Source organism: Cariama cristata, unplaced genomic scaffold (assembly GCF_000690535.1).
Source record: "Cariama cristata isolate BGI_N322 unplaced genomic scaffold, ASM69053v1 scaffold24252, whole genome shotgun sequence".
Lineage (NCBI taxonomy): Eukaryota > Metazoa > Chordata > Aves > Cariamiformes > Cariamidae > Cariama > Cariama cristata.
The window spans coordinates 3,973-4,564 of record NW_009605848.1 but is presented as its reverse complement, the minus strand read 5'-3'; the positions used below and the strand labels follow the sequence as shown (position 1 = coordinate 4,564).

Here is a 592-nt window from a genome sequence, read left to right as displayed (position 1 = left end):
GCGCAGCCCTGCCTGCTCATGGCCGGGGCCGGCCGGGCAGTGGCTCCCTGCCCTTGGCTCTCCTCCCCCGGATGTTTTGGCTCCGGGATCGGGCGGCCGCTGCAGCACCAGGTGTCCGGAGTGTTTCCTCCAGGGTGGGATAGCCCTGGGTCAGCTTGGCAGAGCTGCTGAGGAAATTCGGAGAGATCAGGGCCGCTGGCAGAAACCCGATTCGTGGGGGTGGCGTTCCCCCCGTGCTAGGGTGCCCTCAGCCCACAGGCGCTCACCCAGCATCGTCAGGACTATGCCGTGCTCTGGTGACGTGGCACAGGCACCTCCGGGGACACATCCCGGCTCTGGTGAACCCCCTGGCCAAACCCACACCCCACGGTGGCACGGAGGTGCCTTCAGCCTCGTGGGTGCCGCTGTCATGGGCTAAATTACTGTCATTACCCTGGGAATTAACGCGCAGCCCAGGGGCTCGTTTAGATTTTAGCTGGTTTATTGTTTCCTGCCCAGGAGGGCGGTGGGGAGGGAAGGGCTGGTCCTGGTGACATCCCTGGGTGCTGGGACCCAGCAGAGGGGCTGGGGGTGCCGCGGGGTGGTCTCCCTT

General features: G+C 65.7%; 1 protein-coding gene across 1 annotated transcript in view; it reads left to right on the top strand.

Moving 5' to 3' along the window:
• The window catches only part of LOC104158491 (metal transporter CNNM4-like), a gene marked incomplete at its 5' end in the record, with an annotated part of 7,899 nt that overhangs the window by 3,878 nt on the left and 3,429 nt on the right, over positions 1–592 (top strand). The gene's annotated exons all lie outside the window — the stretch shown is intronic.